General features: G+C 43.3%; 1 protein-coding gene across 3 annotated transcripts in view; it reads right to left on the bottom strand.

Annotated features, from left to right (window-relative positions):
- Positions 1–17254, bottom strand: part of LOC109031091 (uncharacterized) — a 112991-nt gene that overhangs the window by 59873 nt on the left and 35864 nt on the right. The gene's annotated exons all lie outside the window — the stretch shown is intronic.

A 17254-nucleotide genomic window follows, 5' to 3' on the forward strand; every position in this document is an offset into this window, starting at 1 on the left:
TCGAAGGAATGATAGAGAGATTTCTGCGCCTTCGGAACCCCAAAAGTAATTGGAGTAAATGTTGTTTTTTTTTCCATGGAAGCAGCCAAAAATCAATCCCCCAAGATTTGTGGTTTGAAAGAGAGCAGTGGAGGTTAGGGGTCGTAGAGCGCGAGAAAGTGCTGTAAAGCGACCTATATGTATGTAAGCAGCCAAAAATTGAGTTCCATGGGTGCCTAATTTGTGAAAATTTTCCAGGGGACGACCCCCGGATCCCTCTTTCCTTCGGGGAAAAATTACCTATGCCCCCCTTAGAAGGGCCTCCAAATCATGATCGTCTCCTAACTTTTTCGATGCCAGTCCTCCCCTGGTTTCGTCGGATTACTTTCAGAGGAGAATCCCTTCCATTTACTCACCATGACAACCACAATGTCATCGGAGTGGCTCCAATCCTTCCGTTCGGAGGGGGAAAACGTAACAAATAGCGATAGGATTGGCAGCAATGATACGGGAGTTACAATTTTGAACAGTTGTCACGCCGAGCGGTAAAAGTTGACAACTTTCCTGGACTCCGGGAGCGGTGACGAAAAACCCTGAATTATTCGCTCGCGAGAGGCACTACTGTCTTGCCCTACGTTGTCGAGTTTGGCTGGAAACCGTCATCATTCCGATGTGCGCGCTGAATCAATAGTGGTGTCCTCCGCCGATGAGGCAAGGTCGCTTTAAAAGCACACGAGCTGTAAATTGTTGCTTTTCTCCATGAACTCAATGCGGAATATGTGATTTTTATCAGCAGATCTGGCATCATTGCATGCACTTGACGCAGGGTGTAGCAAGTGACGATGACGCTCAGTACTCCGGACGCTGCGGTTGCCAGTTAGGTCGATTTTTCATTTCATAAAAGGTGGAAAGAACGAACGTGGGTATCTAATCTGGCAACTTCGCAGCCAGGATTGTCAAATGGATCTTCTAGTGGATTTTCACGAGATGTGTCCTTTACGACCAATACTGGACATAGAGGATCTGTAAAGGAGAGTTATACTTTCTCGCTCCTTTGTGCCATATCTGTGCCACTTTCTGATTGGCTCATCAGTTTTAAGTAGAGCACCTTTATAGGGAGAGTATGGACGACTCAATTTATGTAGCTCTTAGGGCCCAAAAGGGCGACACCGTGAAAAATGAAAATCACTAGAAAAGTAATGCTACCAACCTAAGCATTTGAAATATTAATCAAAGTGGCTGACAGCGCATTGTATACAAACGTCTTTAAGGATTAAGACTTTGAAATTGAGAAAAGAGAGTAGTTGCAATGAACAAAAAAGGTAGGTTATAGACTCACTGACGGCAACCCATTAGAGACCCTAAAGTTAGTCCATCATTTTCTCCCTTAGCCTATAAGAACCACCCATCTCAACCAATAAGAATGCTCCATACTCCCTGTGCCTTCTTTGTCTATGGCTTTGTCTATCAATTTCAACAGTCAGCCTGCAGTTCCCAACATTGTCATATCGAGAGTCCACGTTAAGAGGAGCCGAGATGATGTTTTTGTAGCAGACATTAATGAGGAATGCAAAACATGGAGTTTTCAAACGCAACAATAGCACTAGCCAATTAAACATTTTAATGTTCTGTCATATTTATATCTACAAATACCATTGCGTGATGTCCATTAAAAACCATGCAATTAACTTTCAAGTTTAGGAATAAGATCTCCCTGAAACAGTATTACGCTACAGTGCTTCCATTAAAATTAAAAGTTAGAAAAAGATGACGTTTTGCTTCGAAGAGGAGATAATCAATCAACCCAGCGTCCTGAGTAGTTTTGGCGAAGGACGTTGATGATAGCGCCTGAATGCAACTATTCGTGCTTGATGGATGTCCGTGTTGCATACACGATAAATTGAAGGGATTTTGACTTCTCTTCTTGTTTCTCGCAATACGCGGCCGACGCGGCGCCCATGTAACTATTCGTGCTCCAGTGATGCCCACATTGCATACATGTGTGATTGCAGGCGTTCAGACATCTCTTGCCTTCAGGACGATCGTGCAACGGAAATTCGCTACTTCCATTAGACTATCCGTGCTCAACGCTGCCGTGCTAAGGAAGAACGCCGTATGAACATTCGAGAGTTGCCATATTTGTTTCGATAACATGTTCATTATTGAGGAAACTTATGAATAGTTTCCCTTGAAATTTTCCAGACTTCTCCGTGGAATTGCGAGAAAAATTATCTGAAAAATTGGAAGAAAAATATTTACAAGTTGACCAGGAAACTCGTGTTTGATCAAGGGAAATTTGGCAACGCCTGAAGGTTCATACGGCGCTGTTTCTTATTACGGCAGGACAAATGACCATGTCGCAAAATCCGCTATGAAGTTTTATGCGTTACTAGATATTTCATTTTTTAGCACAGTACGTAACAGTAAATTTTTTTGAGATGATGAGGTTGTGCGATGCGGCGGTTCCGAAGTTTGTTGCTTTCAAAATGACGCGAGGAAACAACAGAGCACTGTTTACATTGGAAATTTTGTTGCAAATTGGATGCATCTATGGAATTTGCAGACGAGATTCAGTAATTCATTCTTAGTTCCGTGATCTAATTACATCAACTCCAAATTAAATTTCCGAATACTTTCAGTTGAGAGTTTTGATTCATGGCATGGGTAGCTTTTTCTCTTGAAATTGGTGGCTAAAGTGAGTTCTGTTTTATAATACGGCGATGACTTGAAACTACCCTGGTAAAAATTAGCAGTAGAATCTGTGTTTCAAAATACCATAGACCTACAGCTGGCTGTAAGATTTCCAATAGCTTCTATAGCCGGCTACACAATTTCTTATAGCCTTTCATAGCCGATGGCGATTAAGCAACAGCCAGGCGATAAAGTGTATGCTAAGCGTTACTAATTACGGATGCTAGGACTTAGTGAGTTGTTGGAATACTGCTCTTTTTTTGGGCCGTAGTATCTTGATTTATTTTGCGAGGAAAGCTCCGTACTTTTGATAGATGCTTGCCATTACTAATATATTAGAGCGCCTTCAGTTTCGTATGATACTGTGCAATACCTCTGGTGTGAAATAGTTGCTTCAAGCACCGTGGCACGCTGCGGCGCGGCAGGCGGGCAGCCAGCGCGAAACGCGCATTGGCGCCTACAAACCTAACAGGGATACTTCACGCGTTGCGCAATGCGTGAAGTATCCCTGTTAGGTTTGTAGGCGCCAGTGCGTCGCCGATCCGCTTTGTGTTAGGCTCTAATATTTAATCTCGTGGAGTCAGCGTTATTCAAATAATGATTTTGAAATGTTTGCACATCCTGTATGGATTATTCTCATTTTAATTGATGAAAAAAAAATATGTATTAAAGGAAAATATAATGTGTGTTTTGTCAATATTAAGGTGGTTCCATATCAAACTTAATGATTTCCAAAGCACACGAATTTCTACACAATTTTTTATTGCCTTTTATAATCGATGACGAAAAAGCAACAGCCAGGCGATAAAGTGTAAAGCCCGGCGATAGGAACTATAGCCCGCTGCATAATTTTTTATCGCTTCGTGTAGCCCGGCCGTATGATTTTTTCCACTTTCTACAGCCAGCTATATGATTTTCTATCGCCTTCTTCAGTCGACTATAAGAATTCCTGTGGTATTTTGAAACGCAGCTCTTATCGCCAATTTTTACCAGGGCAGTGCCCGATTAGGCGATACCTACTTTTAAAAGTTACTCGATACGGACTATACTCACATTGTACGTGACGTTAAGGGGTGGATTTTAGACGTATCCTTGATGTGCTTTTTGTGCTATTTTACTTAACAAAAAGTCTACTCAGATAGTCGGACGCTTTAAAATCCAAGGGACTGTGTGTATTCATTGTAACATGAGCCCGTCATGCATGCATTTATGGATCCCAAAGCACATGTTAGAATGGACATAGTTCTTTTTTATTAATCGAATACGTCCAATTATATCTCCTATCGTCGTCGTTTTCCAGACGAAAGAATCTAACCGCATTTCAATGTCCACTCGCAAATTGTAAACTGTACTAAAACCTGCTAGCCAATTCGAATTGAAAATTTTATTGATTCGTCTTCTGATTTCAAATGCACAAAGCAGAAAAGACGTCGCGAAGTCGTGTTCTTGTGAAGTAACGATTTTTTTGGGTACATTCTGCAACCCAAGAATGTAGTTATTTTCATTAATTTGGGAATGTCATATGCGATGGATCCACTGCTCCTTCCTAGTTTTTTGTCAATGATTGTACTAAAGTTTTTAAAGTTCAGTTTTTGCTTAAATTGAAAGATTGAACCAATTTAGATAAAATTATGAGTGGTCTTCTCTCGCGGTGACCATTCTCTCAGATGTAAAGGATGCGCATTTCGAGACTTACGGGTACAATGCCGTCAAAAGTAAAAAGGCCGTAATTCCATTCTGCACTTTTCAATTTTTTTCAAGCAAATTGCTGTTTTACAAAAAACCCAACATACATTCACTCTTCATTTTTCAATGCAACTCTGCCAAACCATTAGGAATTCAAAATGAAAAAAATAAAGCCTTGTGGCGTTTGAATTTTCTTGTAACAGAGCAATAAGTGCTGGAAATAAGGAAATCATTTTGTGTGGAGTTACGGCGTTTTTCCTGTTTCAATTTTCTTTTGACAAAATGCTGTTTTACGATAAACACAACACATTTTCATCTTTCATTTTTCAGTACAACTCTGCCACATTATTAGGTATTAAAAATGAAAAAATAAAGCCTTGTGGCAATTGAATTTTCTTAAAGCAGAGTCAATAAGTGCTGGAAAAAAGGGAATCATTTTTAGTGGAGTTACGGCATTTTTTCTGGCAAAATGCTGTTTTACAAAAAACCAACACATATTCATCCTTCATTTTTTCAATACAACTCTGCCACATCATTAGGAATTAAAAATGAAAAAATAAAGCCTTGTGGCGATCGAATTTCCTTGTAACAGAGCAGTAAGTGCTGGAAAAAAGGAAAACATTTTGAGTGGAGTTACGGTGTTTTTGCTGTGGACGGGAGTAAAGCTCGGCGTTGGCGGGAGCGAGGGACGCCGGGGGCTCGGGGTCGGCGGTGGCGTCTGGCGCGTCGCGGCGCATGGCGGGGCCGCGGCTCTGTTTTCATTCATGAGAGCGCGTCGGGCGTCGCGGCGCGTCGACGTCGTCGTCGTCGTGGCAGCGACGCCGCGGTGGCATTGACAGTCCGCGATCCGCCGTCCACGCGAGTCGCCAGGCAGCGTCGCGACGCCGGGATGCTCCCGTCCAACTCGCGCTGATTTTCGCTGGAAAGCGCGCCTCTCCCCGCCGGATTATTGCACACTCTCTGAACTCGGTTTTTAGTTCAATTGCATCGCGAGCAAAGCCGGAACTAACGCATCTTCGTTGGAACGTCCCTGGTACATGCTTCGCGATAAATCGATCGATCTGCTAGCATGGTGTTCACCATAAAAATCGATTCTTTATCACAACTGCGGACCGATTATGGAAATTGATAGACAAAGAAGACATTAGGAGTATAGAGCGATCCTATTGCTTAAAATGGATGGTTCTAATATAGCACAGCTATCTTCCTTAGACTGTAAAAAATATTCACTCAGATTCAGTACCAGGATGGAATATTTCCTCGAGTCACTAAGATTTCTGAGAGTCGCCCTGAGTACTTTCAAAGTGCCGATTATTATTGAAATTGATAGACAAAGCGATGGACATAGAAGACATAGGGAGTATTAAGCTATCCTATTGGTTGAAATGGGTGGCTCTTATAGACTAAGGGAGAAAATGATGGACTAACTATCGGGTCTCTCGTGAAATGCCGTTAGTTAGTCTACTATCTACGTCCTTTGTCCATTGCAACCAACCGATTCCACCAATGGGACCCCTCCATATCCTTTTTGTCTCCTTTGTCTATTGCTTTGGCTAAGAATTTTCATAATTAGCCTGCTGTCTATGAAGCGCCAGCTTTTTATGCGGAGTTACCCCTGACGAAAATAAAGCATTCGTTGCCAATGAAAACTTAGCACAGGTGAATTGAATCAACAGGTGTTATGAGGCCCGAAAATCCGACGTGCGTTTTCCATTTTGATCCATTCATTTGCGCAACGTTCCTTTTGGAAAAGATGAGTCCACGAATAGAAATGCTCCATTTGAGCTGATTGTGAGTTACAGAATCAGCTAGGCCGCTGGTGCGTTCCACGCTCGCGACGCAATCCACAGCGGAACGCACCAATCCGATCCCTGGCCTTCGGTATTTTCAGTGCGACACCGGAAGAACGCTCCATGAGCCTTCAAACGTTGCCTAACTCCCTCGAGTGACTACGAATTTCCAAAGGAGATTTCTTGATATTTTCCTTCCAGTTTCCTGGAGAATTTCCCTCGCAATTTTATTCACATTCCCTTGAGGAGAAGTTCGAGGGAACATACTCTAAGCTTTCCTCAAAAATCTACGTTACCTAGGGGGAAAGCCGGCAACGTCCGAATGATGATATGACGTTTCTCCTCCGCGTGACACCGCAACGACGCAAAAATAGTACCGTTCCGTTTCGTCTCCTTCACCCGTGCCATCACTCGCCGCCCGCCTGATCCCGCCGCCGCCGCCACCGTAATAACGCTGCTTCTGCTCGAAAACCGTCCAAGGCCCCACGCGCGGCAGCGCGAACCCCCCAGCCCCCCGTCTTCCCCCCCACACCCCACCTCACGACGGTTTTCAACGTGAGTACTCGTATGAGTACCTGTGTGTACAAACTCTCGCGACCTCGCTCTTGAAGTTGCGAGGCTCAGCCGACGCCGGCCGCCCCCCCCCCCGCCCTGTCCTTCGCAAAAGTCGCGGCCCCCCGCGGGGGCCCCGGTGCGCTACCGTGAAGGTGCGTTGCCGTTGCCAGCCACCTGGATTGCTGCGGGGACGAATGCAAGCGATGTTGACACGTTTTGCGCAGGAATTCCGAAGTGGGGGTGGGCGCAAGTTCCACCGGGACGTCCAGTGTTGTCGTGATAAGCGTGAATCTCGAGATTTCTGCTTGAATGGGCTGAGTTCTAGCCTGACCTAGAGGCTCAGCCACATACAAGTTGATGCGTTTGTCTTCCGGGGGACCCACGGTACTTTGATGATACGGGCTAAGCATCCAGATTTTTCTTTGCGTTGAACGAAACTATGAAAAGTAAACCTACTATCATTTGCGTTCCAGACAAACGAAAGAACGTAACTACATTTCAACGCTGCAAAATGCCATTTTACAAATTACACATTTACTAAGAAATTGTTAGAGGAAAATTTAACTTTCTTTTCCTGTAACTACACGCAAACATTAGCTAAATTTGAGCCAGGAATGATCTCTTATTGGTCAAATTCTGAAAAAATGTAATTACTTGAGCCAATTTTGCAACCTTTTGAATGAAGACAAAAATGGATCCAAATCTGATGATCTTCCAAATACTTACATCTTAAAAATACATTTCTGCAATTTGAATGGTGAAAACCTGAGAAAATTCGTGAATTGACTCAGCTGACAAGAAACGCACCTGAGTTACTGTCGAGAGTTGCGCTAGAAAGAGCGGGAATCGGCCCTTTAAATCCCCACCTCCTCTCCTCCCCCTGTTTTTTCAGTAACTGCGCATACTCCAGCAAAAAGTTAGCTTGGTGTGTTATGTCATTATATGCTTTGATGAGAGAAACATTTGGCTAAAATCTACGACGGTCATTTTTGGGGGAAAGGGCCTATTAATAATAAGAGCTCTTATAAAAAGACGTCACAAACCATATTCAGATGTAACGCACCGTACAATTTAAAAAAAAAGAAAAAAATAAAGCAGCTGTCTAATTATGTTGACAGCGCATCAAGAAAATGTAGCCAGACGTATGATTCATACCCCCGATTTGGTAACAAGAGTTCCTGATGAAATGTAACCAAATATTCCGTAACAGAATTATCCTTGCTGTGTGCGCCAAAAATTTCCATGTTCCATAGCGATCGTCGATCGGTGGGTGTGAAACACAAGCTTTTTAGGATGAGGAATTGCAACGGTGCTGATGCGAAAAAGTGTTGCGGCTGCTCTGACCTATATTTCGCTGAAACCAAGGTGACTAGCGGACCCATCACCCATCGGCACCAGTCGTCGGTCGTGATGCCGGAATTTTGGCCCGCCGCGAAATCATCTTCATACCTGTACTGCTGTACTATGCTAAGGAAAAACGCCGTATGAACATTCGAGAGTTGCCAAATTTCCTCCGATAAAATGTTTATTTTTGAGGAAAGCTATGAATGTTTTTCCTTGAAATTTTCAGGAACTTTGGGTGAAATTCCTAACAAAATATCTGGAAAATTGGAGGAAATTTTTCTACAAATTTTCCAGAAAATTCGTGATTTACCGAAGAAAATTTGGCAACGCCTGAAGGTTCATACGGCGTTCTTCCTTAGCACGGCAGTATAGTTCAATTGACAGTGAAAGGCATAGTTTTCTCTACATGCTCGCTGGCGACTTTTACGAGTTGACGTCCGGGCCGGATTAAGGGGGTGGCCACATGGGCCGCGGTCCATGGCGGCAAAATTAGGGGGCGGCAAATTTCGCAATTTTTTTAAATGCATGCAGGTACAAAAAAATCGGATTCAGAAAAAAATTACAAACAAGATAACGTGACAAAATCTCTCATTTCCTGAGAGTTCATTAATTTCTAATTTTATCGTATTTCGGTGATACAAAAGACTGCACTCCTTTAATTAGTTGAGTTAAGAGAGAAACCAAACACGTAACTTGGCCTGGAGCGGCGCGGCGCAAAGAGAAACGATGACGAGGACTTGAGATGAAAAGGAGAAGCCCTCGACGCGGCAGTCGGCATGTAACACATATTAGCGCCTACGAGACTGCATGAATACTTCACGCATTGCGTCAAACACAGTACGGTCAACAGCGGTCGGCGCGGCGTGAAACGCACAGTGCCTACAAGACTACATGAATACTTCACGCATTGCGCCAAACACAGTGTGGTCAGCGTGGCACGGCGCGGCGGCGGAAGTTAGAATTATTAAACCACATTTATGTTTGTTCTTTCTTAATTTTTTAGTTAATTTCTTACGAATGGAAGGCCTTGTCCCCACAGAGTTAGGTTTACGGAACTGAACTTTCGCGCGAAGTTCCGTGAACTTTTGCTAGTAGTGTTGACAGGGCTTACGCAAAAAATGTGTCCAACACGAGTGAACGAGTCTTATGCACCCTTCTCCCTCCAGCACGTTCACTTTATGGTTTTTATTGATGTTTCAAAATTAATGAGAAGAGGGCGGCAAAATACAGGCGGCCCATGGGCGGCAATTAGGTAAATCCGGCCATGTTGGCATCGCTGTTTTTTCTCATTTAGGAGCCGTCCATTAATGACGTCATGGTTGTAGAGTGAAGGGTGGTTACGGGGTGCCTTACATGTGCTTGATGGTAGGGGGTAGGGTGTCGAGCCGAATCGAACGTTAGGCTAATATTAATTGGCGTAAGGGCCCATTTTAAAGCAAAAGAATATTCCGGCTGAAAAAGGCGCAAAGTGCGATTTTGACATACGTTAAAAGGGCACTTAAACCTGACGTAATTTTTACAGAGAAAAGAGGGGTTCAACGCTGTCAGACATGTATCTAGTATGAGATGGGATTGTGGAAATCGCGAAAAACCTGATGTCACATATGGGCGGTCTCTTGAAAAGGGAGGACACAAATGGAGAAGGAGAGGAAGAAGAAGAGGAGAAAAAAGGGGGGAAAAGCTAAAGGAGAGAAAATAGAAGAAGAAAAAAGTGCAAGAGGAAACAAATTGTAAAAGGACCAGAAGAAGTGAAGAAGGAAAGAGGAGGGGAGAAGTAAAAGAAAAATTCCTATTCATCGTCTTGATCTTCCTTTTCTTCTCCTCCCTCTTCTTCTTCTACTTCTCCTTTCTTCTCCTGCGTTTTTTTCGTCTGCTTCATCTCCGTCTTCTCTTTCTTCTCCTTCCTTTATTTCTAATTCGTCTCCGTTTGTTCGAGAGATCCTCAGCTTTTGCACATAAATGTTTTTCCAAAAACTCCCCATGCAGAGTGGCAGAGATCCTTCGACTTATATCCATTCAATTACACCGGATTTGAAAACCCCGAGTTCGCCAAAGTATGGTTCAGAAGATCAGAGGCGGATCCAGTAGTTGGCATGAATCGCAATCTTCCATTGCATCTCCATTCCGTTCCTTAAATGATCGATTTCCATCGCAGAACCTGGCCTCTCCGAAACTCGATTCATTTCCACTGGTTTAAATGAGGAGAAAACAATCTGGCCAACTGCTTGAACTGCCAGTGCCATGGTCCAACGAATAACTTCCTGCTGGTTGTAAGTACTTTACCGTAATCACAACCAAACGCTCCATTACAGAGCATTAATCCAGGAGCTCCAACATTAGAATCCTCTATACAGACACAGCGGGACTGACTACGAAGTTTTCCAGTCGCGCCGATGCGACCCGAGACCACGCCACACTCATAAATCGCTCGGAAATCACGTGACGGAGCTCCAAGGCATAGTCCAATCGATGAATGAGAAAACCGCACAACTCTCATCCGATGAGCCCTAAAGCATGAACATTTTTATGGCGTTCAGGGCTCATCGCTGAGAGGCATGTCGGGTTTCAACATCGACCGCGCGATACGAGCCCGGTACAATCAATCCGCCGGTCGATAACAGTGCATGTCACCGACGTGCCACGTCACGCGCTGAAATTCGCCCAGGAAACGTTGAACCGACGGGCGTTTCCGGTCAGCGCGGCAACGTCCACCGGCAGCCTTGCCAAACTTATTAGAACTTACCTACTTCGTGTTGCATTCTGCGGGAAATAGAACGGGAAATAGCAACGCTGTAGGGCGTCCCGATGCAGGCGATCGGCCGGCTAGCCAAGTCGTGAAGTAAAATTCTTTGTCTACCGAGCGAAGGTAGGAACGTAACTTCAATCTAGTATAACTGTACAGTGGCGAAGCGTGAATCATCGATTTTCGATAGTTCCCCATTTGAAGATATTGTGAAAAATCGATTATTAGGGTGCTCTTAGCGAGCACCCTGTTTATCGGTCCTCCCCCATAGATCTAAATGACAGATCATTCGATGTATCGCAAAACACGCCACGCCACTGAACCAAAGCGTTTCGCACGGAGAAAAAAATTTCGTGCGTGGGACCCAAAGTTTAGGTCATATGGATCTCAAAAGTTTTCGGATTGAGCATCCGAACACTTAAGGTCCAGCTGCTGAGGTTTGGATCACACATCTGAAACTGCAGTTCTTACATCTGAAGTACTTCGGTTTTCACATCCGAAAAACTTCGGTTCTCACATCTGAAGTACTTCAGATGTAAGAACTGAAGTCTCAGATTTGTGATCCGAACCTCGCCAGCTAGATCTTAAGACTTCAGATGCTCAATCTGAAAACTTCAGAGATCCGTATGACCTAAACTTCGGGTCCCACGCACGAGGTTTTTTTCTCCGTGCGTAAGGAATATTATGCGTCACAGTTTGGCTTGCAAAAACTTCGGTTACCCGAACTGAAGTTGGGTTCTCATGACTGGGACTGAAAACTTCAATTACTTGGACTGAAAACTGCAGGTACCTGCAGCCTGATTGTTGACATTTTTTGTTTGTCAGGACGAAATAGATGACATGGGTTAAAAGGCGGAGCGTGATTGGACGGCTATGTCTTATTGCTGCTTTGTCGTGCCTTTGTCAGGTGGAATGGACGACATACTGTCGGAAACTTACGAGGTGCAGTTACCTTGTGGTGAGTTCAACCAGACATAGGCACGACAAAGCAGCGATAAGACATAGCCGACCAATCACGCTCCGACTTTTGAGCAATGTTATCTATGTCGTCCTGACGAACAAAAAATTTCAACAATCAGGCTGCAGGACTGAAAACTTCAGTTACATGGAACTTCATTTACCTGGACTGAAAACTTCAGTTGCCTGAACTGAAAACTTTAGTTACCTGGACTGGAAACTTCAGTGTTCCATAAGAATCCAAGTTTTTCTTTCCGTGAAGTTAGATCTTTTCGTCTAGGCAACGACGGAACGGTCGATAAAAAGCGGGCACGTGGAGAAAATCCCCCGTGCGATTTGCACGACGCGAAGAGGAAGGGCGAGCGACCAGGAGCGCGGGCGCGGGGTCGTTAGGCATGGAACACTGTCTGGACGCTTGTTTCTCGCGATAACCTTTGAGCTTGTGTTCTTAATCGATATTTAGTACGGAAACGCACGCAAGCTATCGGCCAGAGCTCGCCACTTCCCCCGCCCCCGACGGAAGCTCGTCACGTTTCGCGAGCGGATGCAAAACTTGGGAAATTATCTTGTAAAATAAATACCCCCCACAGGACAAAAGTATATCGACGGTGAAACTACCAAACCACGTATCTCGGTTTGCGACGTCGCAGACTTCCTGTCATACTTTATTTTTTTAATGAATAACTATTGAACGTCCAGTCTTGAAAATTTCTGTGATTTTTCCTCTTCGTGCAGAGAAAATTCTGTGAAAATTTCAAGGAATGATATTGATTTGGTCTACTTTAAAAAAATAAAATGTGAGCGTAGATTTTTAAACACCGCAACCGAGATACGTGGTTTGGTAGTTTCACCGTCGATATGGGGGGCAAGACACCGAGGAACACTGATCGGTGTTAATTTGAGGTGTTTGTAACGGTAATGAGACATGATGTCAACGATTGCGGTGTTAAGAAACCCCGAACGTGTCAGTGTCAACGATTGCTGCATGGGGAGGAAAGTCATGACTGGCATTACGCATGATGTCATGAAGGTGATACTTTTTTCTTTTTTTTCAGTTTATTTGGCTTCTATTCCTGTTTATTTAGTAACTTAGGGATCTACAGCCATCTATAGACATGATTTTTCACATAGAGATTATTTTTTGTCAGTAGCCATCAGGGGGATTTTGGCACATCCATGCTCCGGCTTTCAAAATGTCAGGGATTAAGATCGAGTAGAATCTGCTTCTGCTAATCCACTTGTCAGTTCGTGAAAAGTCGCCATCACCGGGATTCGAACCCGAACCTATTGGTCTAGAGTCAGATACGCTGACCGCTAGGCAAACCTATAGCTGGCTAAGTGGATACTTAACTGGGTGAAATTCAAAAATAAAACTGCCCGCGAAGCGAGCTTTAGAGGGAACGAAGCGTCCTCTGGGGGCTAAGCCGCGAAGCAGCCACGGGACCGTTCCCCTAGTTTCTTGATATCCATTTACTGCCGAGCGTAAAGGGTGAAAAAGTGATGAAGTACCCAAATCCCTACTGAACGGAGAGGAGTGGTCATTCCTAATACTAACGACGAGAGAGAAGAAATAAATAGACGTTCATTTTCATGACTTGGCGTAAAACTTCACAGGATGTTTCTGAAAAGGGATATTACATCCGTCCGTTCACCCACCACTCGCCGGAGTACACTTTTTCACTCCTAATAAGCCCTCAAATTGGCTCTTGGTCCATTTCACCGCAGCAATGACAATTTTTCTCCCTCCCTCGCGCTGAGAGTCGTTATAAGCGACACTAATTCTCCGCGCTCACTGCATTTTGCTACTCCCATGTTCGGAGGGTCACTAAGGGTTTGAACTTTTGAGATGCGGGAGTGGGTATACATCGCATGGTATAAAAAAAGCTCCGAGAAGAAATTCTGTTCCTCGTCTGGGACTTAATCCCTGAAGCGACAATTCAGCGCCGAAATTCGGATGCTGAATGTAGACCTTCAACGCACAGTGGATCGAGTCAATAGGAGAGGTCGGACAAAATTTGGAAACTTTAAAAGCTTATAACTCTGTATTTACAAAATTTTGAGGTTCTAAAAATGGTTTCATTGGTTTCCTCGTGGAATGTTCTTTCAGAACCACCCCTTAATATTTAAAATGTGTGGAAATAAACGTCAAAATTTCCAGTTTTATTCAAAAATTTTAGGTCCGATCTCTCTGATTGACTCGGTCCACTGTGCGACGTACGTGAACAGAATGCTGAAAGATTTAAAGTAGTCCAAGTTCAGTAAGTTTCTTTACTTGATTCCTTTTCGTTTTCCGAAATTATTATTGATACAAGAGAGCAGTTCGTCGTTTCTCTCAAGAAAAAACGTAACTGCATTTCAATGTTGCCAAAATTCCCCTCGAAAATTGCATTTTCACCAGGAAAATTTTGAGCATTCCCAATTGCAACAATAAAGAGCTAGACATTTGTCTCTAATGGAGAGATCGTCCAATCAACAAACGAGCAGATCCTCTGTTTCCCAAAACACTGCCAACTTGGAAAATGCAGAAGTCAACAGAATCTCCTCCAATGAGCAGTGTGACAAAGATTAGTCATTAAAACGCTACTCAGGTTTCGACAAATGACAGGTCTTCTTGAGGATGGTGAAAATCATAGTTACGTATCAATTCATTGACCTCTGGAAGGTCGACGCACGGATCATCATTTCAATGACCTACCCTAGTCACTTGTTTACGAAGTTTTATCAGTCTCGCAATGTCAACAATAACGCGTTGACTCGCACTGGGAAATTGTACCAAAATCGCTGAGCAGCGATTGAATTCTATAACTGGTGTTACTACTTTGTCGAATCGACTGAACGGCAACGGCTGACAAAAGCGAGATGTTTAGGTTAAAAATTACAGAGTTAGACTGCAAGCCATTACTACAGCATCTTTAAAGAACTTTCTCGACAGGCCAAGAGGGTGACGAGAATGAGTAAAGACTTAATTTTTTTTTAAAAAAAAAAACTCCGATCACCTTAGTAAACTGAGAACGAGGATATTCTTAGTTAGTACAAATACATTGAACAATTATTGGAGTAAATACGACAAAATAACCTGATCTGCTAAAATACATGTGTTATACATGTGTGTGCACATACATGTGTAAAATACATGTTAATACATGTGTTTACGCCAGATGACGTCACAAGGCGGCACATTTTCTCACTTTTTAAGCTATTTTTCTCTAATTAATATGAAAAATACTGCGAACTCAGCTCATAAGGCACTCTCAGATGAAGCAATACAATTTTTGTGCGCAAATTCTCCATTATAAGTATTGGAAAATCCGAATAATATTTAGAAGGTAAGATTGACAAAATTTTTCTTAAATTCAAAAAAAAATTCCCTTACATTTTCCGGTAAATTAAAGGGAAAGAAAGTCTAGTCACAAAAAGTAACGGCGAACATTTCTATCGAATCAAAGTAATTTATCAGAATTTTTTAGAGGTGTTAAACTTGTTTTAAAATCAAAATCATCTGCTGTCAATGCGTGCGCTGAGCCTTAGGCTGGAGCCCGCGCGTTTTGTCTATTACCCGAAGTTGCCCGCCTTTCGCACGATTTTTCTCTTCAACGCCGAGGAGAAAATTCGAGGAAAAGTTGATAAGTCAGCGGGACGAATAAGATAAAGAAATTACTCCAACTTCTGAGAGGCGAGCCGGCTTTTCCCCGCCGTCACCTCGGGCACGGGCGCCCCCCTCCTCCGACCCCCCCCCTCCCGCCCGGACGATTCTCGGGCTTCTATGAATAAGTTTGGAGTACTCGACACTTTCATTCATTCCTTAAAACTTTCAAAGCGAATAGGTTACGCGATTTTCGCGGCATTTTCCGGCTTCAGCGAAGACTGTCGCGCCCTTGGGAGTATAGTTCGTGATTTTTTCCTTTCCTTTCCCCCCCCCCCCCTTTCTTTTTTGAGGCGTATTTTTCAGCGGAAATGCCACGCGACAGAAGGTATTTAATCGGAAGTGAGGTTTTAATGGTGTGTTATTCTGCCGTGCTAAGCAAGAACGTCGTAAATCCATCAAGATTTTCCCGCGTTTTTTGTAACTTTACACTTTATAAAATAAAAACTGTTTTACCCATGCACCTCAAATTCTCAGGTTAAGTTCTTGGTAGTATTTGCGAATGAATTCTGTAAAAACATTGTCCAAAGGTACACAAGTTTTTCTGTTATGATACATTGATTCAAATAATTTAAAATGGCGTTTACGGCGTTTTTGCGTTGCACGGCAGTATTGTGGTTAACTCTTTATATTGAGGAAATCACAAAGGGGATTTGCTTTTAGAAAAAAGTGACTCGAATTCGCTGCCAAGAAAATTTCCTCTTAAATCAAGTAGGTTTTTGCTTGACATGAGCGGCTCTCTTCGATTATAGTGCCTGGAATCGTATTTTTCCTATTTTCTTGTATTTCTCTTGATACAAGATTCAAGAGGTTCTTCTTGGATTTTTGGTTACTCTATCATGTTCTTGAATCTTGATTCAAGGAAATGCTCCTCTCGGCAGCAAATGAAGTAGTATATCTGCTTGAACGCGCAGGTCGGGGGTATTTTTCACTTTTTCGGATGTCATCATGATAAGACAGGCAACCCTTACACTTATTCAGAGTCCCGAATGTATCTTTCACGCTCAGAACCCTGAATGAGTGTGTTACCTTGCTTAAATCCAGTCATTTTTTCCCAGAGTGCACAGTAAAACAAATTTTGAGCAAAACGGCAGTTTTGCAGAGATATAGCAAATCTTGGCTCCAGTTGCTGAGTTTTCCGGATATTGGCGAAAAATATTTTACCGTGAGGTAGTTTCTAGTTACGTCGAGAAAGCGACTTCTTACCGGTGTAAAATTTAAATTGTATGGATACAGAATCAAATTGCAGTTATGACTTGTGATTGTGAAAGTCTCTTCTCCTATCGGGAATTCAATTGGCCGTCGGAAAAAAGGTCCGTAAACTGTTGAATGCTGCTCAGTTTCAAAAATAAACAGACAGCACCTTCAATGAAGAGTCGCGGTTAATAAGTATTCTTACGGGTTTCATAGCTCACGCCAAACGGCACTTACTCTCTTTTCCGGCACTCGGCACGCATGCACGAAAAAACCGCGTATGTATCAGACTTTTGTATTGCAGTTACGCGGTTACTAGCGGCCAGGGCAGTGGTGAGGACGCTGAAGAAGAAAAACGCGCTCGGACGGAAGGACAGATAAATCAGTCCAGGAAAGATTTATTCCGCACCAATATATCCTCGAGACAGTATCCTTAATACGAAACCGCTGAAATGGCTCCAGCAATTGGAGAGAGCCTGTGCCACGCAGGCTTTTCACGACTGAATGTGACGCAAGTGAAAAAGGTGTGATCAGAGAATGGTCTCAGCTTTTTAACGATGCTCTATTTCTTGCACGGAGGCAAACCTGGAGCACCTATCGGTACGTCCTACTAATGATTTCTACGTCGGATTTCTATCCAATATAATCGTAATCCCTGCTGTTCCGATAAAA

This window comes from Bemisia tabaci, chromosome 3 (genome assembly GCF_918797505.1).
Source record: "Bemisia tabaci chromosome 3, PGI_BMITA_v3".
NCBI lineage: Eukaryota > Metazoa > Arthropoda > Insecta > Hemiptera > Aleyrodidae > Bemisia > Bemisia tabaci.